Source organism: Haliotis asinina, chromosome 15 (assembly GCF_037392515.1).
Source record: "Haliotis asinina isolate JCU_RB_2024 chromosome 15, JCU_Hal_asi_v2, whole genome shotgun sequence".
In the NCBI taxonomy this organism is placed as follows: Eukaryota; Metazoa; Mollusca; class Gastropoda; order Lepetellida; family Haliotidae; genus Haliotis; species Haliotis asinina.
The window spans coordinates 30,567,921-30,591,465 of NC_090294.1; the positions used below are offsets into that span (position 1 = coordinate 30,567,921).

The following is a 23,545-nucleotide window of genomic DNA, read 5'->3' on the forward strand; positions in this document are numbered from 1 at the left end:
CATCTTTCCCTTCAGGAAATACTATCATCAACTAGATAATGTATTTATATAGGATATTAAATAATTGGACATCATTGCATAAACCAGGGATAATCTACAACATAGTCTTCCTGTTAAAACATGCTGTATTCTGAAAAATTGAGGCCGAAAATAAAATAATTTGGCAAAGAGCAGTGGAAACTGCCTTCGTCGTTCAGCAACAATGATACCTCCCTGTGTGATATGACCTCTAACCCCGTGACGTCACTCATGACATTCACATCGGGGTCACGACTTCGCCTGTCCACGTGATGGCTCCAAGTTCCTTGAATGATCTCGTAGTAGGGTGACAGTCGACAGTGAATGGCATGTGTTGGTAAACACAACGGATAGGAGGAGGCTGCCGAGATCTCCCTAACTTAAGTCAGCCGACAGCAGCTTGAAGATCGTGCGCATCATCATTGTGCTGACGAAATGCCTTCTGTCTGTGAATGATATTTTGTTTGTACTACGAACAGCAAGCCGACGACCACAACAGTAGATTTTTCGGTTCACGCACTGAAAACTCCACCGCAGAGGAATTTATACAGGGTCTAATCCCTTACCATGATTTATCAAGTTTTACTGAAAGAAGAAGTGATTGCTCTAAAAGATGAACTCGAGAAAGGACTCCCCGGAACAGCAAAGGTAAGTTTCCCTTCTCGTTTAGAGCAAGTCATCAGTGAATGAGGCTCACAACCAATGGGCATAAACGCACAATCTCCTGTTTGTAAACATTGTAAGTCACTTGTTCCTGACAAGTCGATGTGAATTGCTACCTCTCACCACCGACTTCATCTTCTCAACAATTATAAAATTAACAAAGTTGGAAAGAAACCTTAACAAAAATAGAAAACATTCCAACACAAAAAAATCTGAACCAACAAGTCATTGCTGGGATCATTGATGTGTAGCAATGCTGCTGAAACACTGATCACGAAGCTTTAGTGTAGTCTGTAGGTTGCCGCGTAGCAGGATATTGTTTGACTGATTGCGCCCAACTAACAATTTCAATACATTACATGGCATTCAAGTGGCGGTCTCTGGGTTAGTGAGGATTGCTTACGGTCGAATGAGCAGTCTTGTGAACGGAAAAACAAGCAAACAGATCCAAATGGGACCATTATCATTTTACTGAAAGGACAGTATGTTGCACCATATATTCAGTTTATTACGAGTATGGCATGGATGAATCTTAGTGAGATCCGTCCATACAAATCTGACATTTACACCCACAGTCAGTCACATCGATCAGTTTTTTCCTGGTTCATGTGTAACTTTTGACATGCATGTAACATACCTTTTAGCAGTCTCTACAGGGTTTACCAGCCCAGTCCATTTATGGAGTGTATTGTGTACATGTTTTCAAAGGCACACGGCAGCAGTAGCTATGGATATTTGAACAGAGCAAATCAGAGTTTGTATAACTCAGTTTTACAAGAAATGGCACAATGTTCAATTTCATTTTGCGTACTTAAACATTGTAACATAAAACGACATGTTTTAAAGAACGTAGGCAAATTAGATTTTGTAAACAGTATTGTGACCTGGAAACCGACTCAACTGTGTCAACAAGCTGATTGTTAAGTCCCAGAGTCTGGCCGTAACTCATATTGAACGCCGTATATGCTAGTCCGTATCACCAGAGATACACAGATAACACACTATGTTGTTTCAGACAGTCTCCTCTTTAGAGTCTTTACCTCACAGCTGATGGGGTGGTCAGGCTCACTAATACATCTCATATCCCAGTTGTGTAGATTCATCACTAGATTGTCTGGTCCGGACTCGATGTTTGAGACACCTCCGTGTAGCTGGAATACTGCTGAGTGCGGTGTAGAACTAAACTCACTCTAACTAGGATACCCGGCCAGTGGTTCTCAACTGACATCACCCGCCGTTATTTCAGTCCTGTTATGGATCAAAGAAGGACGTAGATATATACCATCTCTTTTAGTACTGAACCCGGTCTCTTCAGGTCTTAATTACTATGACATATTTTCCATTTCATAGCTTTTTCTGTTTGAACTTATCAACCAGTCTGCATGAGCCATTTCTCAGAAATTACTTAAAATTTATGACATATATGTAATTCTTAGAAGCATCAGGAAACTAGCCATAGCCATGTGATATAGGAAGTACAGAGGCGGAAGTACAGCACCAGTTATCAGAGACTGTCTATGTTACTATTTACTGTATACCTATATGGTCACAGGGGTGGATACAGCTTTCTTTGGGGCGTGAGTGTCTGCACACTTTCACGAGTTTCTCACTTTTCCCGAGTTTCTATTGTCATTTAACAAAATGTCAGGACAAAAAAGGGGTGCGCGCAATCTATTTACTCAAACTATACAGATGTCTTCGTTTAGACTTTGCTAAAGCCTGAATCCTCCAGACAATTGCATGTAGCAAGGACGCTGTCTGTATAAGTCTCTGAAATAAACATATTGTATAGAACGTTCTGTGCATAAAAAATAGTAATATCGCATAGCAAATAGGAGGGAGCCCAGGGAAATTCCCTATTTCCTGAAAATATGGAAATCTAGACTTGCAACATATTGTATACCTCTATGGACCATTTTGGATGTATTTGTTTCCGAGTCTAGTCTAGGAGCTATGTCAGTTAAGATGTTCCATCCTTCCTATTAACCATGACGTTCCGAGCCTCCCATAGAAAAACATTAAAATGACATATATTCAACATATCTCTTCCACGTTTATAAACTTTTGCCAACAAAGTTGGAGAAAGTTTATCGCGTTTGGTAGTGAGTCAAACCTTAGCGCAGTATCAGCTCTCTTTGCGCCATTTAGTGGACATGTCCACAAGTGAATCTCGTTGAAGAAGATAATGTTCTTAGCTTCAATGATATCATCGATGGAGTGAAAATATGTTTCATCTGGTATATTCGGCATGGGAAACACTGGAGTCTGACAGACCCACAGCAAGAGCATTCTATGGACACAGACGTAAATCAACACAGTGGGTTTTATCAGTTTGCTGATGGTTGCGTTAGTGAAGACTTCCCTCTAAAGTTCGGAACTCGAGGAAAGCGTGAGCTGCGGCGTCCGTCTATTGGTTTGTTTATCAATGAGTGCCGGCACTGATCTTTTTCTTTTTCTTTATGTGGTTTTATTGTCATGCAAATGCAATGATATGACCAACAAATGTTCTCAAAACCACTATTAACGTATAATGATATAGAGGAACTACATCATCGCTAAAATTACCGGTCATGGTCGCGGAATGTCACGATGAACTGGATTGCGAAATGTGTACCGCAATAACATCGTATTGTGAAGTTCGAATGGCATTATTCCGATTAACCAGATGTGATGGCTGTTTGTGTGACGGTAGAAAAAAGAGGCTATGGTTTAGTATCAACCCCACCCCTCTCTGACAGACCCGTATACGTAGGCTAAAGCGTACACACAATACGCTAAGTTATACGCTTAGTGATATTACGACACAGATGTCTCAGGACACAGACGTCTCACGACACAAGACGTATCGAGACACTGCATTTCTGACATTTTGCACCTAACAAGCAGAAATTACCCGGATGTCAATCTCATGTCATATGTCATAGTTCATCAGTCACCAAACATTTTGGTAGAGATTGACGGGAGTAACAGCCAAATATCCATCAACCACATTCACAAAGCCGAGCCATATATGATGATCTGTATGTCAATTAACAAGAGAAAAATGTGTAAAGTTCGTTTTTAATATTGTCCTGTTTGTATTGGACAAATAATGTGTTCATTGTTTTATATTACATGTATATTTTGGAGCAACATCAAAATGATAATCGATACTAAAGCAAATGAGCCGTATATCGTATCGTGCCATGCTTCTCATGATGCACAGGTGTTTCGGGGTATCGTGACACTACAGATATACCTCATACCAGATATATGCCCATTTTTTTACTTTAACACTTCTTCAGTCGGTGTAATTTAGACAGCTGTTTTAGTGCCTATGGGGTGCGTGTGTCATACTTGTCTTTTATTAATATCCGAGACCTGTCCGAAAACATACATCTGTGACAAATGGAACATAGGTAGGCAGGTGACCCCCCTGTGGAACCGTCACTGCACCGCGGCCACACTCCAGCAACACTTATTGTGAGATAAACGCCGGGATGTCATCTTCATGCTTCGCTGTTTTTGTGTGGCCAATTTGATCATTGGGAAACTGACCCCACCTGCCCATGCGGTCACCAGCTGATCAACGCGTGCATGTTTATTAGTTTACAGGCCACGAAGCATTCCCTCTGTAGTAAGCCATTCAATGCGAGCCAGTCCGCCTTCTTCACTATAGCGCGGACACACGTGCTAGTTGACCTCGCATGAGTTCACACATTAAATGCCTTGGTTATCACTAAAACCTAATCAAGAATCTCAATTATCATATATCGTAAGTAATTTAGTTGCTGAAGTGTTTGAAGGTCTCCGCTATTAGCATGAAAAATTGGAGGGAGACGTAGCTGAAAAGTAGTTCACGGACTAATGAATTAATAAAATTAGTTGAGGAACTGTTGAGCATGACTGACAAAACACAGGAGGCCAATATTTACAACAGACAAACATTGAATCTACCCTGTGTGACCAGGTGCTGACGGAGTGATTGGCAATGGTTTCATCAACCTCACAGATGAACAAATCAGATTTAGAAATGAGAAGTTATTTTCAATGGTCCACTAACACAAACACCTACATGGACTTTATGGTTTAAATCTGTAGTTGGTAAGGAAATGTCACTAGTCTAGAACCCTGCGGAATCGTCCTAAAACACACTGACACGGGTCGATTATAATCTTCACATCTTAGATATGTTTCATTTCAGGTTTTCAGGACTTGGTAATTCATGAATATGCATGTTATTAAGTGAATAATGACGAAAACCTAATCATGTCATGTGTAACCTTCATATTATGATCACATTAGACCTGTGAAGATCCGGGTTAGAATTATTCTTCAGTATCCCATGCTTGTAAGAGGCGACTAGTATGATAGAATAGTCAGGGTGGCGTGCTGACTAGCTCATGTCATCGTATCCTTAGTGTGGAACTGTAAGTCGATGTTTATACTCTTGATCACTGCGTTAACAAAGTTCTAGTACCCGGGCATACCCACTCAATTATTGTACAGATCACCGGCGTTGTGTTCCAATATTGCTGACCGCCTCGGCAAAAACAAAACAACCAACTGTGATTTTTGCTGCAGCTTTCCGGGCTCCGGCATCAGTCACTACTCGTAGTATCGTCATTGACATGTGTTCATGATCTCAGACCCTGGTTCAGGACAACTGAGATGTCATCATGAACTTGAACGTTCACATCTTGAAGATTTGCGGGCTTCACTTATATATCTGAGATAACCACTAACATTCGTCATAGCTCTACCCGTAACATTTGTTATAACGCGGACGATCAAAGAAGTCATGTAGAAATGGTGAAACAAGCAGCAATCGTTCAACTGTAGATCGATCTGTTGACCTTGTGCCTTGTGTAGCAATACCCACGAAGGGCCGTGTGCAGAGTATACAAAACTCCCAACGTCCTCTGCGTCAGCAGACGTTTCATGTGATGTGGATTACTGCGGATTTCAGACCTGTCAAATTGATCCGATTTGAGATGGCAAGGATACGGTATCTGCACTGTTATTTCACGCATACAGCGCGTATGTTAAGTATAAGGAGAATATAGTTGATGTTAATCGTACAAACCATCATTTACAAGATGGTACATCAATTAATATTTGACTTTTGTAGACCAAGGTTGTTGTCTAAAACCCTTCCTGAACACAACTTTGAAATTACGTTGACTCACAAGTGCAAGTGAAGCCACCCAGGCACCTATTGTAAACTAGACTTAGCAAAATATCCCATACTGTTTAAAGGTACTGATTTCACTGGCAGATGTACAGTAAAACAAATTCATAACCTTGAAAATAATATTGTGATGAGTTCAAGAGAAATGATGAAAACTGGCGAATTCTTAACAAAACACTACTCCAAAACACTACTCCAAAACACTACTCCAAAACACTACTCCAAAATGCTACCCCAAAACGCCTTTGCATGCGGGTTGCTTTTGGTTCCCAGTTAGTTGAGAAATTCATCCTTACCCAAGATACATATGAACGTAACATAAAGGGTACTTATAAAGGAGTGTAAACCTGTGATGGGTGGTATATGACATGGTATGTATTGGAAGAGAGAACTTTGACAACGGTCCATTTTCAGGATTGCTACCCATTTCCTGAATTTGGAATGGGCAACCCTGTATCAATAGTAAACTTCCAAATTTTAATGGGCCATTTTCATTCTAATATGCAGAATGACCCATGATCCATGCCTCTCCCAATCCTTGCGACCGTTGTGCAACGTTGATATACATTTGGCTATAAACTGAGTTCCAACATAGTGGTGGAATCAATGTGAGAGCGGCGTTGAACAGCAATGTGAAGTAAATCACCCTAGCGTGTTGCTGGCACATCTGTCTTTCCTATATAATATTCACAATGTGACAACAGGCTGTTCTGTAATCTTATTAGGTTCTTCCTTAATAAGGAAGCTTCGGGTGTATTTATATCCACAAACTTGTGAAAACAATGCTGGATGAAGTCAGCTAGATGACTGGGACCTAATTGGGATCTTGCTGATATGACAATCACTTGTTCATCTGGTTTAGACGCCAATCGAAGACCCATTGTATACAGTTTGAATAATGCCAGATTTGACGTGTATCAACGGTGTTTATTGAACATGCTGATGTATAGTACAACAAAAAATATAGTTTTTGTCACTTTTAGCCACTGGGGGATGACTATTGGGGGCGGGGTAGCCTGGTTAAAGCGGTCGCATGAAACGCTGAATTCCTGTGTTCGATTCAATTCATGAGCACTATACATGAGGCCTATTTCTGATGTTATATATTCGGGATGTCTTTGCACTCATCAAAGACATCTCTCACCCCCCGTTTCAGAACAGTTGGACATTGCACCTTCAATCTACGGCGAAGACATGTTTTCTGTACATAGTAATGGATGTAATGAGTAGTTAATTTTGACAACGACAAGATAGTGCAGCAGTCCACAACGCCTGTGTGCAATACGTAACGAGGAAGTGACTCTCTCACCAGGGTAGTCATGTATTTATAAATGTAACATTGTACCCGTGCCTCAAACAGTTCGGGCCAAGGGAACATAAACATCGAGGGTACGTCCAGTCTTGTTCTCCACGTGGCCAGTGAACAAGTTATGATGTTATCTATCTGTGTAACATTCCGTATAAATACAAGTACGTCTTCCGGGACGTTTAATGCTTGTTTGTTGTTTAACGTTGCACTCAGTAACATTCCAGCTATGTTGCGGCGGTCTGTAAATAATCGAGTCTGGTCCAGGCAATCCGGTGATAAACAGCATGAGCATCGATCGAAAAAGGATGCGACAACATGGCATCTGTCATGAACAATTGCAAAGAGTAGTCTGTTGTTCATCGAGAACAGCCACGAGAACTTCTGGAAGAAAATATCAAAATGTGTAAGGAAATGTTCAACACATAAATATCTTAATACTATTAAAAATCGTCCCAACATTTTCATCCGTGACATCACATCAGACAAAAAACTATAAATTCTCGATATGCCATGGTTATATTGCTTTCTTTAATACGTTAACTTTGTTGGAAAGAATCTAATGCAATACAGTGATATATATACAGCCTAGTGATTTAATGGATAGCACTGAACGTATGTGAGTTTGTATGAAGCTGCTTGAATTTAATTAAATTTAAATTCTTTTCATTGAATTCCGACATGTAATCATAACAAAAGACATGTTTGTGGGTCAGTACACGTTGTTCATATATGTATTCATTTTGAAATTGCACCAATATTATTAACGTACGTTCTGGCCTATATCTATAATGGTTTCGTTTAACAAGTTTAACGCTAGATAGGTAATCGTATATTGACAATACTATTATGGATTCCTGCCTATATCTCTCACACAGTACAAAAATATAGGATGCCCAAACCATAGGAATTCCTTTCATCTGTTGTGTAGTAGATATTAGTCGCTAAACTTATTCTCGACTTTTTGACGTATTCTGAAAAAATCGATACGGTAAACTTGTCTCAAAGGACTTTGTAGACTAAGAACAGATCACAGCGTTAAAGGTTGAAGAAACTGGTTTGTTCCTAGGCTTTTTATTCATGTGCGTGTCCACTAATGGTTTAATGGGTACTTCCAAAGTTATAGGTTCTTTATTATGTCTTGCCGCGAAACAGAATGCCACTTAAAGCTTTGTGTTCCCACTCCGGCGCAGCGATGACTTAGCATAACATCACTGCCACAGGCTAATTTGCATATCACGTGATGGGACTTTTCTCTTGTTTGTAAACAAATGCGTCTATTCATAAATAGCTGAGACTGATATAACCCAAGCGACTGGGCGAGGTTATCATATTATTTTAAATTGTTACGTAAATATTCTTCTACAACTACGTCAATAAATTTTTATGACAATACATATTTATATTTCAAAGCGGCTACATCGTTTCTTCTCCATAAGGCTTCGATGACAGCACGAGGAGCCGTACAACCCATGTAAACAAAGGATCCCTGCGCAAATCGAAATAGTGTTACACGTTTTAGGATAATTTCTCAGTGAAACTGAACCATTTTAATAACGATATTTAATTAGATGTGTAGACTCACAAAAGATAAAACAGTTATGAAATGTGCACATTATGTCACATCTCTCTGGCCTATGGCAGAGATACTATGCTGGCTTGCCTCATGGAACTCTGGGTAGGAGAGTGCCTTTTTGTTACTAACTACAAATTACAATAAAATAAAATAAAATAAATAAATAAATAAATAAAGAAAGAAAAATAAATAAATAAATAAGTAAAGAAAGAAAAAAAGTAAAAGAAAGAAATAAACAAATGTTAAAAATCATTAATGTCCATATAACAATTCCTGTTATTTAGACGTTTTGCTGGCCGTGATCCGCGTACGACAGTGTTCGTGTCGCAATGAAGTTGATAGGGGCCGAATGTGTATTGTCTGTTTTCAGTAGTTCTCATTTGTTGGCGTTTTCAAAGCTGAATAGTGGCGGAGGGATAGCCTAATGGTTAAAGCTTTTGCATGTCATGCCGAAGACCCGGGTTCGATTCCTCACATGGGGAAATTGTGTGAAGGCCGTACCTGGTGTCCCCGCCGTGATGTTCCTGTAATATTGCTTAAAGCGGCGTAAGAATACACTCACGCACTCAAAGCTAAATATCGCGAACTGATAGATGTAGAGATGGACAAGACTCAGCAGTTGAGTTGCAAGTTGCAGCAGATACCGTGGTGACTATCGATTGACGTAGTGGTCCTTCATGTCAATTCTGTATGAAACTGTGCAGGTTTTCTGGTAAGCAGTCCACGTCGTATCTCGGTGACATGCAGTTCACGTCGTATGTAGGTGACATGCAGTTCACGTCGTCTGTCGATGACATGCAGCTTACAAAGCTGATCCCTGACTGCATTACGTTTGTTGAACGCTGTAGCCGATGTTCGCCAGGGACGTGCTCGGACACACGTCATGAAGGAAGTTGGACAGACACTCCCTGCAGCGAAATATGTGCACATAAACTGACGTTCTTAATGTATTTCTGTGTGCTGTCTAACCCAGGACGCTACCCACATTACTCAGCTTCGGCTGCCTGGACACGGTGTAGACATTACTTGCCTTCACACCACCATGAAATCCATCTCGTTAACGTCATCGTGTAGACCTTTGCTTTAAATATGCAAGTACAATGTCATTGTGCGCTTAAGAGCTGAAACACAAATCTGTTTTGCTCTCCTTTACTAACCATGACTGACTCAGAGTGGCACATTTCTCGAAGGACAGATGATTTCTATACTAACAAATTACTAGCTAACGCAAGCAACGTGAAAAATGGACCAATATAGGCTTCAATTGTGTTAATGAAAACAAACTCTACGACACATACTGTACCACAGATAAGCATTTAGTCACGTGACCTGCATGTGCATGTCATTATGGCATATCTGGGACAGAAACAGGTGACTGCATCATTGTAACCTCGGGCATGTTGTCTTCTGGGACAGGTGCTTTGTGTCAGCAGTGACTGGATGCAACTATCTACCCATCACTCATGTCTACCTACACTAATACTCTTTATCAAGCTTGCTTGGAGGACATGTTTAACTCATGTCTCAGCTATATTATCGCAACAGAATTTCTGTAACGAAATCTGTCACAATATTTAACCTTCAGTTGACTTATTTTTGACTACAACCGGCAGCTCTGTAAAACCGCTCACTCTATTGTTTTCATTGGTCGCAGAGAACACTGAAACCTGTGTAGGGCGGTTACTGTACATTGGACATAGTTTTATTCACACGAGTGTACTGAAGAACGTAGCTACCATTATAAATAAACGCCCGAGCCTACTCATGGTTGCTGCTAAAAAAAAGTGGGACAAGCCCCCCAATACTATCTAGATAATAAGGCTTCACAACCTGTCGGACTTACACCATGTACTCAAGCAACTGGCTTGCTACGCGCCTGGTATGTCAGAGCAAAGGTTGTAGTATGGGGGTTGTGTGAACTGGTTGTGGTGGAACGGGGGTACGCAGCCCATCCGGGATACTGGCCTCGATAGGCTAATAGTATTGTGTAAATACTGACTGTGATATATCCTATGTTCTGTGGCGTATTGAAATTAAGCAGAGCATGATAAGGGAGTTTTAGTGGTGTGATGGTATGTTTTGTGGAAATGAGTAAGAAGAGCATGGTTTGAGCTTATTCCCGGTCTGGTTGATCTGCGGCAATCACCACACAAAGTGGTCAGGGTTACAGCAGAAAGCGATTCCCCAGCAACCTTGAGTGTCCCTGCAGACAGATTTACCTAACGATCTATCCAGAGTCTCAAGGAAAGGCTCGCTGACTTGGCTGACACGTTATCGTATCCCAAAAGCGTGGAATGATGCTCATGATGTTAATCACTGAATTGTCGTGCCCAGTCTCCATTACTTACAGACTGTCACCACATACCTATAATATTGTTGAATGCGGCGTAAAACAAGGCTCACTCACTCAATTCTTCACATTTCGGAATGATGCATGTGAGCTAATTACAAGAGTCGTCTCTGTCGTCTCCTGTAATGCTCACGATCACGAGAACTAATTTTGACATCTCCAACAGCAGTATAACCATCTGACGGAATTAAATGTGAGCACTGTCGGGAACACCCCAAAATAGTATCGATCCCCTACCGTCAGGCACACACGGAACGTCAGTAGTGGAAATATTCCACAATGAACAGTGAGTGGTAACGAGATACCTTCTTTAGTCAGAATCTGGAGATGAAAATATTTTGAGTTCAAGGCGTTCGCCACTCAAAAGAGTCGAACTGTCTCGGTGGCAGGTAGTTTCATCCGAACTTTGACCATAAAGAAAATGACTGGTTACTCCGAAAGACCTACAATCCTTGCTACGATATACTGGCCCTTGCAGAGGTTGATGGAGAGAGTCCTTAGCCACGTTTGTATCAAGCATTATAACCAGTCACCAAAGCAAGTTGATACATGGAGCTTAGACTAACAAGTCGATTAGGTATTAACCGATTTTTCGAAGGATGTAAAGCCTGCTATAAAATACATAGAACTATATAATAACTTTAAATAAAGAACACATTGTCCGTCTAACGGTCTGGCGTTCCTATACTGTCCTTTCTTCCAGACTCGTCTCGTTTTACTATAAGATTGCAGTACACCTCGGGCTCAGCACACATGCTTGAAGCAAGGCTAGACGGAGCTGTAAGCCATGTTAATGGCTAAGGAACGGACCCCAACATAGGTCAGTAGGACCAGCTGTGACATTATACACGAGATCAACAAAACCCACTAATTTCATTGAAATCTATACACTTACATGAACTTGGAAAAGAAAACCTTTTAAAACCGAAGTGAGCTGAAGGTTAATATGTTTTATGGGTCTTATTGTTACCACCAAGACGATATTAGAGGATACAAAGAAATCTGCACGGTCATCTTCGTGCATGTAGGTGTACACACGTATAGGGTAACACTGCATGATGCTATTCACAGCGTCGTCCTCCATCTCGCTTTCACATCTGTGAGAGGAATGAACACAATTGTCAAGTCGAACCGATGCTGACTTGTTTATATGACACTGTGAAGTGAACGTTTATAAAATTACACATTAATGTAATATTATTTTTTCTACCCATTGGTGTAATCTCACGTGCAAATGCGTAGCTAGTTTGATGGACATACACTGTTTAGTGTTGCCCGAATTTTGTTATGCGTTGAAAGAAATTTCTCCTCTCTATGTCGGACACCGATAAAAGCACTCTGAAACAATTTGTTCAATTTGACATCATTACTGAAAGTGTGAACGAACAAACTACTTCTATTCCTGATGTCTGAACGACAAAGATATGTATTAAATGGATTTGTGTTTGTGTATATTACTTAAACATCTTATATAATATATTATAAAATTGATCTACGTCTGTGACGTCTACAGGATATGAGAGGTCACACACGCAAGAAGACGAGGGGCATAACTCTGCTATGCTCAACACTCATTCGTAACTACTCGTTCTATTCCGACACGTATGGTGACTCGTAGCCCACTTGAGTGTGGTCATGGTCACGACAGGGCCTTGTCTAAGCGCAACGGGTACGGAGTACTATTTCCAAGGAAAAATAACTCTTTTATTTCCAAACATGACTACTGGAATATCCCATATCCCGTGTGCAAAACAGCTATGCAGGCATTCCCTTCGCAAAGACGTGTCAATGTTGAGAGTTGCTGATCCTTTAGCTCAAACTTTATGTTTAAATTGTGCTTTGCATCGTTTAGCGAAGCTTCATAGTTCGACGGTGTCGCCGTTGTCCTATTTCGAAATGCGTGATTGCCACGTCTCTTTGCAATGATGGGTACCAGTCTTCTTTTAGGTCACAGAAAGAGGCGAGAATGGCTTAAGACTAAGTTACTGTAACTCACGTTACTTTAAAGATAATTTGCTGTGGATAGGGACAACCTATTTCGCAGAGCTTCGTTTCCAATACAAACATCCACATTGTAGCCCGACACTACATTTCGTAGGGGTTCGTTCATAATAAACCAAACGTTTCCTATACAAACATCCACTTTGTAGCCAGATTCTTTACGGTAGTATGACGTATAAATGTAAGATGGAAAGTTGAAATCATACAACGTGAGAAATCACGTAATGGTGGTAGTCCGTATTGTTGTGAAAATGTGAGAGAAAACAACAACAATGCAAATATGTTCTATGGGTCAGAATTAATTGTCATTCAAATATGAATTGTGGGCACAAAGAAATCCTTTAAAGGTGCCTCTTGGGAAGCGCTCGGATACTGTTGAGTGTGCAGTTACTGTGTTACTTAATACGTTAGATTTTGTTTACTACTGATATTGATATTACATACATGATGCGTCACCCACTTTAGCTTAATATTACTTTAGAGCCGGTGGGATTGCCTTGTGGTTAAAACGCTCGCTCCTCACACCGAAGACCTGGGTTCGATTCACTCTGTAAAACTGCACTCACCCACTCGTCTCGTCTCGTCTCGTGCTTTTCAGTGACATGGAAACACCTGCTGCCATCGCTGATTCGTGATCGTTTGTTGCTTCGTCTGTCTGCATCTAAGTCTCGTGTTGTGTGACCGAGTTGTGCATATGAACACATGGACTTGTACCAAAACATTAACTACAGCTGACATACCAATGTATCATATTTGACACAGTTCTAAGGCCCCTGCAGTTACAATGTATGACTTAATGTGTGGTGTTACTAACCCCTGAACCGAAGTGTCTTACGAAGTTCTAGTCGTCGGCACAGAGAACAATCACGGAACCACGCCAGGTGGACGCCTAACTCAAATTATGGTAAACGTCAGGCAACAGCTCAGCTATTGGGTTATTCGCGATGCCATTATGTGTTGCCTCGTGACATGTCCCTGTCTTACAGCACTTAACTGCGTGGAATGATTACACCACATTAACAGGTTGGGTTAATCAGCTTTAAATCATTAAGTACATAGACAATCACATAAAACCTTTTTCATAATACTAAAATACAACGTCATTGTAGCGTATTTACAAGCTTTGTGTCGCCTCTTGGTCACTAATAACAGGGTTATGTTTTTCAATTGACGTCGCCTGCATGTGGCTTTCTTTCAAAGTCGGTGATGTGGAACCACTGTTTGACGTCACGTGCAGAAGGGGAAGCAAGTACTGCCTTCTTTGGGTTACAGAGGCAGCACTGTGGACGTACTATCATAATAACTGTATTGTGTTCAGTTTAAAATCGACCCAAATATCATGGCTTGTTTATCAGATTCGGGGTAGTGGTTTTGGCAAGAAAACAGGTTTGGGTGAAGGTCACCTCGCAGCGAACCGTCCGCTTGCTGAGCTTTGTTTCCAAATATTGGATCGTTGCATCATCAGGAGGGCGCAGAATGTAGCTCAGATTAAATATAGTTACAGGAGCTCCGGGCTTACATGTAGGCGTCGTTTGGAAATCCTTATTTCAACCTGTCTGCATTGGTTTATCCATTGTCTGTAAACACTGCGGGATATATAGCGTTGAATGACAGGGTGTATAATGCGAGTACAATCCCACATTGTGGACTCAGACTGTCTACAACAATATTTGTATACAACATTGTTTACTTCAGATTCTGGTACTGTCAACATGGCTCCGGACTGTATACAGGAGATTGCTGAGTGGCGATACGCAGGTTCTTTATAGCGTAGAAGAGATTGGACTATTCCCGACATTCAACAGACTGTGGGTTTCGCGTGCGATATGTTTGTGTACACACACATAGTGTGTGAAGCGTCGCTGAGCTCTGAAAAGACGGGCATGTCATTTTCATGTCATTTTCCCTCACTTTACCGTGTGTGACACTGCACACAAAACCTGATGCTGTAGGAGCGGGGAGAGTAGTTACCCCCATGAGATCATCTGAAAAGCAGTTGACTGTCCAAGTGACCTAACCTAAACCTGCACGTTTCAAACTCATCATGCGGCGCGACTGTCCCGCTTGTGCAAGACGCTATATTTGCTGGGCGGAGTTGCGTCCCTTTGGCTTGCGGTTAAGATGCGATTCGTTGGCTCGAATTCAAGATTGCGTTGATTACGTTTCATGACTCTATCCACCATGCTCCGTGCTCGTGGGCTTTGTCAGCGTGACGAGTGTCTAAAACAGCTGCATCACTTCTGACTTCCATATCAACCTGTGACCTAACTTCGCTCGTTCGCGGTAACCTAGGACAATGAAAGACGTTATCTAGTACACAAGTACTTAAGTGGTGTACTTACTAAGGTACTCAGCAAGTGGCAACATCGGTTAACTCATACGACGCCGGGTAATCTGGACTGCATTTTTAGACCCGTGCTTTTCATATAGTGTTTCTTATATGTAGTCCCAGGGTATAAGCGAAGTGAAACCTTGGGTTCTGCAGACCGACGCTAATACACCTTGGACCAGGGATACTCTATAACAAAAACTCTCTATATAGGCTCCCTGCTTGGACATCAGCCAAGGTTTTGGAGGGCATTCCTTCTTGACAGAATGTGAATCCTTTACATGGGTTGGAACCACCTGTCTTGTTCTGCTTGGGTACGCGGTATAGCAGGGTAAATGCTTGAAGATTTAGGGGTCAGACAGATGTTTCCGCCCCTGGACCACTTCCACTGGGAATGGCTGAGTTTGGGTTTACGCCGCTTTTAGCTTTATTTCATAAATATTACGGCGGGGTCACCAGGTTGAGTGTAGACATGTCTATATCTGGCGCGACGAACGAACGCTTTAACCACTTGACTATCCCACCGCCCTAGTACTTACTGGAGAACAGTTGAGGAGAGGTTCAGTGGCGTCAGTTGCCACTGTACTTCGCAACACGAACGCTGAGTTTCTGAAATAAAACATGGATAGAAACAAAAGACTCGATTTAAATTGAAAAGGAGTCTCAGTGAAAAACTCAGGGTTCATACAGTCTTGAAAAAGCCGGTGATTTGGGCATTTGGTCTTAAAGAGCCAGGAGGTTAGCCGTTAAAAGCCTGGGAAACGACTTGAATGCCTGGAAGAAGCCATTGATTTCTTCGCCCTTGAAGTGGTTGTTTATTCTTAGGCATTACGAGTTTGGAGTTATTTCCCTTGGTATTACATTCAGAAGTCGTCGTGTACTATCGTAGATAGGCCGACATTGCCTGAAATCAGAATTTCAGATTAAACTGTATAGTGGTCAGAAGTCTTGTTTCTTATTATTTTCATTAGGTTTACTTTATAATTGCTTGTCTTGGAGAAGATTTAATTTTGGTCTTTAAATTCTGAACGAACCCTATTAGAGAACCTGAACCAGGTTAAACATCTACATTTGACTGACTTGCAGCTAGTTTCGAGGGTATGCTGCACATGTGCCTTCTCTAATGGGTGACACGCCATTAATTTACTTAGGGAAAGTCCAAGAACGGGTGGCTGGAGTGTTTTCTTAGCTAGCAATTTCACCCGGTACTGTATAACAGAACAACCTCGACTGTTAATTTTAGAGAAGAAAAACGTTATTTAAGCCATTTCGAGACACTGAAGGTATCTCTATGTGCACGGGCAAAGTGTAGACAATGACACACACCCGCATCGAAATGTGAATTAATATTTCGGATGAGCTTGCTATTGTCAGTAAATTACACACTAAACGTGGAACTGAACGACCACATTAATTTAACATCGTTGACATCTGTATTTTAGCAAATTCCATTGCGTATATTTTGATGATTTGGATCCCTTTTCTCTTATTACGGTATGCTGGGAATACAATGCACGTCCAGCATACTGACCTGATGTACAGTTATAGCGGTGGAGTAGAATACATCGTACGTCTGACGTTGTGTCAGTGTTTTGTCACCACCGAATCGGTCATTTCTGAAGGATCGTGACTTTCTCAAGATTGTCCGGCTTGTGAGGGAAGTCATATCATTAGATACCGGAACTAAACGCCATATTCGAAAACGAATTGGTAGAAGGTTTAACACAATTACAGGGAATAACAACTTATTAGAATTTTTGGTAGATACCATTTACGCATTATTAGACACAGACGTCTTATGTGTGATGGATTAGACTCCCAGAAAAAAAAAAGAAAAGAAAAAAGAAACTCACTAACACCATGTTGTCGTGAGGGACTGAGGTGAGACTTGGCAGTTGGCGGGTCAAGGTTATCTCTCGTTAATGCCCGTCAGTGGAGTACATCTTGTCCTAGAAGCCCAACGCTTATCTGAAATCTCAAGAACACTGGACGAATTTTGGCCCAGTCAGATTATTGGACATACCACCTATGTTGCTACCACATCGCCTGTAACGCCTTGATGACATAGTGTTTCATGTTATTTAACACAGACAAAATCAAATTATCCGAGTGCGTACAGTAGGGCGAAGGGTATAGAGCAGTCGTCTGGCAACCTAATGGATCGCTGTTAGTGCAGCTAGAGTTGCCTCCCTTGCTCACTTTAGACACTTCAATCCCACTTGGTTGGCCTGTTGGTGATCGCCTGACGCAGCATTGCCCTAGTTTATTGGCGCTATTTTGTAAATAATTGAGTCTGGACGAGACGTTCTAGTGATCAACACCATGAGCATCGATTTACACAGTTGGGATACGATGGGTCAAACAAGTCAGCTAGTCTGACTCCCCGTTCCCTTAAGTCGTGTCTCGCGACAAGCTTTGTTTGCTGAAGACAAATTGTAACCCGGATCTCACATAGAGCCATGATGTGGTTTCATTGACGGTTGTTTGTTGAGAAGTATACAGAATGTATAAAGTATTCATGTTGTACAGAATTATGATATCTGACCGGTAGTACTATGATTCATTATAAATAGAAGTAGTGGAGTCGTAATTCACTATCCCCTTTTACATTTACACTTAATCCCCGCCCCAAGTGTTTTACAACTTAACCTTGTGTTTGGTGGAAGAGTGTCAGGCGTGCATGCGTGCAGATACTTAAGATGAAAGCAATACATGGACATGAAGTGTGCCATCTAGCACCCTTTTGAATGTGACAGCGACACGTGGGCAGACAGCAGAGCAAGGTGCTTAACGGCTCCTGATCTATTGCAGATATTCTACATCTTGCGGAACTTCCTATGTGGCCTTCTGGACGGATTTGAGGTGATCGTGGACAAGTGGCCAGAGTGGACATGCATTATCCTGAGAGCCGCAGACAGTGACCGCGCACCTGCTTACTTCAAACACTACTACATATGTCACGCGCGGTCAGTCAGTGCCCTCAAGTTCTTCATGCAGAGGCCAGGGGTGATCGACTGGACACGAGAGGCAACATTTACAGGTACCTTTTCTTTCCTACAGTTGTCATTTAGAACGTATGGTGACTTAAATTGTGTATTATTTCACTTCACACTGTGACAGGGCGGTGGGGTAGGCAAATGGTTAAAGCGTCCGCTCGTCATGCCGAAACCCGGGTTCGATTCCCCACATGGGTACGTGTGATGTCCATTTCTGGCGTCCCCACGCGTTAAACAATACTCACTCACGGAGAGAGACATGTTGATTCACTACAAACGACCAAGGCCCATCATGGTTTCACAACCCTTAGTATCTCTACCATTAAAGGTTTGATGAACAAATTGACATTACTGACTGTTTTTTTTGCTGCTATGTTCATAATCTTCTATAGTTTTTACAGGTTGAAATGTAAATAAATCATTTTGTGAATTTAAGAGATTTACAACTTTTCCCCTCAACACTTGCAAAATCTACGCACACTTTCATGCCAAGCCATTTCATGATTAGTTCACCCTTAAATCTTGATAAATAGAAAATCCCATGGGAAAGTAAACAGATGTATATCGAAGTGGTTCATATTGCTTTTAGTTGGTACTTTTGGTTTTTGAGTGACCCCATCTAGCACAAGCCTATGTTAAGTACGTTTCCACGCTTGTCATCATGTCAAGCCATGTTCCTCATTTCGATCATGGCGCCACCTCTTGTAGAGAGCTGAGTTCTGTGCTTTGTGATAGGAACGCTACATCCAGTCAGACCGCTCTTCTTATTTCGCATGGCTTCGTAAAATGACTACCACAGCTGACAACCTGTTATCAAATAACGAAAAGTTCGAGATTTCATCCCAGACAGATAAAATCATATGCCATCACGGTAATGACTCATATTTTGCTCTTAAAATAACACAGACATACAGACTACACAGCATCAGGTAACATTTCACCTTAAGGGAACATACAACGCTAAGCAGTGGCCATTTTGAAGTAGCTGTGCATCTCGTTGCTGCGGTATGCCGTTAGTTGTTCAAGTATAAGCACTAAAATGTATAAAAGTACTTGGATAACATCAGTGGGGAATTTGTAAATAATTTCAGGGTAGATTGGATAGTAAATGGCTTGTGCACTGTCTTTAATTAGACGGTAGATGCCATAAAAGGCGACTATGCTTGTCGTAAGAGGCGACTAACGGGATCGGGTGGTCAGGCTCACCGACTTGGTTGACACATGTCATCGGTTCCCAATTGCGCAGATCGATGCTCATGTCGTTGGTCACTGGATTGTCTGGTCCAGACTCGATTATTTACAGACCGCCGCCATATAGCTGGAATACTGGTAAGTGCGGCGTAAAATTAGACTCACTCCCTAGCCGATAGATATGTACAGTAGTGTTCTTATACGGTGTGATTTTACCTTGGAAAGTAGACTGGAAATGGCATGGATAAACGTCAAAATAATTTTGTAATACATTTAGTTTTGTAGTCATGGAAGGTGGTAATGTGTTTTTCTTCTGCAGGCGTCCCAACAGAAGTTGTCGCGTTCCTGAAGGACTACTGTCGGAAACAAAATGGTCAGCTAAAAAATGTCCAGTCACGGTTCATGTATGCATGGACCAAGGCCGAGCCACCACATAAACCTGAGTAAGTCCCACAGTCGTGGTGTCTTTCACCTTTTATGTTACGTTGAACGTATTGGGGATCATGATGCTTTTTAGTTTGTTTCTTCATAAAAAAACCGCACACAACATTTTTCCAGCTATATGGCGACTGTCCGTAAATAATCGAGTCTGGACCAGACAATCCAGTGATCCGCAATTTGGATACGATGATTTATGTGTCAGTCAAGTCAGCGAGCGTGACTACTCGATCCTGTTAGTTGCCTCTTAACAAACGTGGATAGCTGAAGACCCATTCTATCACGGATCTTGACTGGTATCCATAATGTACTACTTGGCCATTGTTGCAGTAATAACTTAGTACCAATAGTACAGACACGCATCGTGTGTGGGATATATGTGGCGTGTGTAATGTGCCATGAATCTGTCTCTGGTCTCACTGAGTAACTGATTACCATTCAGTATTCTGACAATGCCACTAATGAAATGGAGGTGTCTTGTTGCAGAGTTCCTGAGGGCCTACAGCTGACAACCCTTCAGGACCACCATGTCAATATTCTACGTCAAGACTGGAAGGACCTGAAGAGCGATTCAGGCCTGGACACCTACTTCAAGAGTGTTGTCCACAACTTTGACAACAGCGCTCTAATTGATAAGAACGGGAAACTTCTGGCTTACATAGTCATGCAGTTCAATGGGTCCATGGCCATGTTGAGTGGAAATACGGAAAACCAGGGAAAGGGCTATGGGCAGATTGTCCTGAGTGACCTTACCAGGAAACTTCTCGAAAAGAAAGAAATAGCCTATGGGTTCATCCCCACCAAAGATTCGAACATCATCAACATCACACAGACCATGGGCTACACCTGGGTCCCACAGGGAAACATGGCTTGGTTTAGGTTCGAGAAACTGCCCTCTGTCAAATCAACAACCACAAACGGATCTCGAGTTGTAGAGCATTCCCATTCTCAGGAAGATGGTGTTGAGAACTGCATGTTTATCAATGCTATTCCCCTTGTGGTGCAGGAAATGACAGACCACCAGCCTCCTTGTAAAGTTAGTATATCGTAATCAAAGATAAGACATTTACACATTGATGCATTCTGGGAGGAGGTCTTCTTCATCCTGTCTTTCTGTTTATCGAAGTTCGTGACGTCAGAATTCAGAGGTCAATGACCGTATTGGTGCCAGAAGTCTTTCAGTGCGTTTCTGTTATACACTACCCACTGTTCCTATTTTGACCTTGTCAGATTGTGGGGAAATACGCTTATGCAGTAACCATGGGGTTATTTTTGGAACCACCATGGATCATGCATATTGATTGTACACGCACTAATGACAAATCCGGATATGCCATAACTGTTTATCTGTTGAGATGTTTATCGATAATTACAGTCATTATGGGGCGTAACGTAGACTTCCAGTGAAGACATTTCTCATGCAGACTGCCCTGTGGCCCATTTACAATGGGAAGACTATTCACATGTCCCTTTCCCGGATGTAGACATATTAAAGCTTAACCACTAGATTAACTCCGAACTGAGTCACTGTCCACATGGTATTAGTTATGTTAAAATGATGCGGATCCAGACAGATACACCGTAAGATCAGTTTCGACATATCCGGAGTTGAGTATTAGTGTTCCTTGGCCACAACAAAGTGATCATATTTTTACATCGAAGTCTTCTGATAAGCTTTATCCTGTATAGACCATGCCTATATTCTTTATCTGGGAACTGGGCGTTGGGTGATGGCCGACGGGGTAATAACTGGGGCTTTGCCTCCTGGACCAAGGATGATATGAGTGGGTAACCCAGCATGGGTTTTACTTTCGTCGTACCCAACATTCGCCCATAGGCTCCTTACCCTCCAATATTAACAAATAAAACATCACTTTATTGTGGCCTTTTCTGGAAGATGTACATTTGAATAGATTTCTGCTTCTAGGAATATTTGGTTTTTACTGTTTTATTGGTTAATGTGGTGCCTTCTAGACGAACCGACTGTATACAAATGTATTGACAGACTAGCATGCATACCTTGGTTTCACTAACAACGTAATTGTAGAAGCATTGTTTTAGTTTTAGCTTTGTTGGAATGCATTACGTTTTGGTCAGATGAATAATTATATATTTGTGCTGGATCTTGCACTGAGCACTGAAAGAGAACAAACACTGTTTTTAATATTTTTAACCTTTGACAAATATTTTGCTGTTTTGTGGGTTCGTTCATAGATCATTCCCTACAGTATTCAACATGACGTAAGACTTGGGACTTGAAATCAAAATTTAATAAACACGTCCACTCTATCACCTGCAGTACCTTCGAACAGCATCCAGTTCCTGTTGTTGGTGCTAAAATCTTTTCCACTAAAGTAGGTTGGTGCCTTGTGGCAGACACCCCTGTTTTGTTCACAAACACACACGCCATATTAAACTGTTATCCGCCCTTGTGTACCACATGTCTGCGATATATTAGTAGTTCGAGGACCATGCTTTGTTTCGTTTTCTAGCTGCAAAAGTTTGTCAAAATAATTTAAGAGAGATTTATTTTTAACATTTTAGTGTTCAGCGAAAGTCTCCAGTTTGAAATAAGTGCCGTGTGGCTTGAGGAAGCTGTTGTCTGATTGGTCGATATCAACTTCTTGTAAGTCATTTCACTGGACGATCAAAACTCGAAAGATCGTTCTGACGTGAGAACGCGAGATCCTTGTTTAGCGACAGCGAGAATTATGATCTGAATATGTTGAGATTGATGCCAGCACTTTGGGCATACTGCTTGTTGAATACTTGGGGCGATGTACATTTCATACACGTAGTTCACCTCATGTAACTGAGGAAGGGGTGCCTGTCTGCTGTCTCTGTCTACGGAGCGATATTATTCTGCAGTAAAGCACAATCAAGTTACACGTTTGTAACGTAGGCATGGCATGCACGTGACACTTTATTCTCAAGCATTGTCCACATCGAAAAGTGTATATGTTCCGAAAAGTGGACAACCAGTCTTGGATAGAAACAATTTAGCAACAAATACCATCGCAGCATCTATGTGCTCTACTGTTCGGTGTTAAATGAGAACAGCCGACGCCCCCTTCCCCGGAGGAACGGTTCTTAGTGGGAACATTAACTTATCATTCCTTAGGGTGTGACATCACGTGGTGGTTCTGAACAAAGCTGTGTATAGATCTGGTGAGTGTGCTGTGAATAATCAAATGAATTTATTAGATATCTATCTACACTTGTTTATTTTGCTTGAATCAAAACAAGCAACAAGTGCATAGTTGACTGGTGTGACATGTAGCTGTTGGTTTGCCGCGTTACAATGGAATCGTTCATAAATAGTGGCATCATCCTGTTATGCTGGTTGTATAACTAGGGAGATTGGGCGGGGCACGAATTTATACACCAGGTACCACGGGTGATGGCACCCATGGATAAAATTCGTGCAATTCATCCTACAGGTAGATGAGCTTCTCCTATTTACAAGGCATCAAGTTGGGTATAGCCACGACAAAATTGTTTTTATCG

The 23,545-nt window shown here is 41.6% G+C and overlaps 1 pseudogene; it reads left to right on the forward strand.

The window, feature by feature from the left end:
• The first annotated feature begins 389 nt into the window (after positions 1-389).
• On the forward strand, positions 390-23,247 carry LOC137264884 (glycine N-acyltransferase-like; annotated as a pseudogene).
• The last annotated feature ends 298 nt before the right edge of the window (positions 23,248-23,545 follow it).